Source organism: Cyprinus carpio, chromosome A6, assembly GCF_018340385.1.
Source record: "Cyprinus carpio isolate SPL01 chromosome A6, ASM1834038v1, whole genome shotgun sequence".
NCBI lineage: Eukaryota > Metazoa > Chordata > Actinopteri > Cypriniformes > Cyprinidae > Cyprinus > Cyprinus carpio.
This window is the reverse complement of record NC_056577.1, coordinates 31,572,234-31,572,721: the sequence shown is the minus strand read 5'-3', so window position 1 is coordinate 31,572,721 and position 488 is coordinate 31,572,234. Positions and strand designations below refer to the sequence as shown.

Below are 488 nucleotides of genomic sequence, written 5' to 3'. Positions count from 1 at the left end.
TAACCTGGAAACCCTCCACACACGCTGCGTTTAACGCTCACTTTAATCTATTGATTAGCAGCAGCTCTTTCAGTCTGTCACATTACCCTGAGATGTATTTTTAAATGCACGTTCCTCAATAATCCTCCGACTCAAAACACATTATTCCTCTGAAGACGACGGGCCAGAAACGACTCGATCGATCGTCTCCACCCACAGCACACACACTTACACAGAAAATAAAGAGCAGCCGAAAGAGTCGCATGTTCCTACAGCACAACTTTATTGGGATTAGATGTTCTTAGAAAATCATTTGTAAAGATCTGTCCATTTAAAAAGAAACATTTTGTGATAAAAAGGTGTTTTGTCAGGCAGAATGAAGGTGCAACGTGAAGAAGAGGCTCAAAGTATTTATCAATATTAGTGCGTTTGTTCACAATCACTGCAGCAAACACAAAACAAACGCCCACCTTTACACACACTACTGTACATTTACAAAACAGCTTCGA

At 40.4% G+C, this 488-nt stretch overlaps 1 protein-coding gene across 1 annotated transcript in view; it reads right to left on the bottom strand.

Moving 5' to 3' along the window:
- Positions 1-241: 241 nt before the first annotated feature.
- Positions 242-488, bottom strand: part of LOC109051580 (serine hydroxymethyltransferase, mitochondrial-like) — a 26,233-nt gene continuing 25,986 nt past the window's right edge. Inside the window, 1 exon segment of the mRNA XM_042759039.1 lies at positions 242-488. This exon segment is cut by the window's right edge and continues 444 nt beyond it. The gene's annotated coding sequence lies outside the window, so the exon portion shown is untranslated.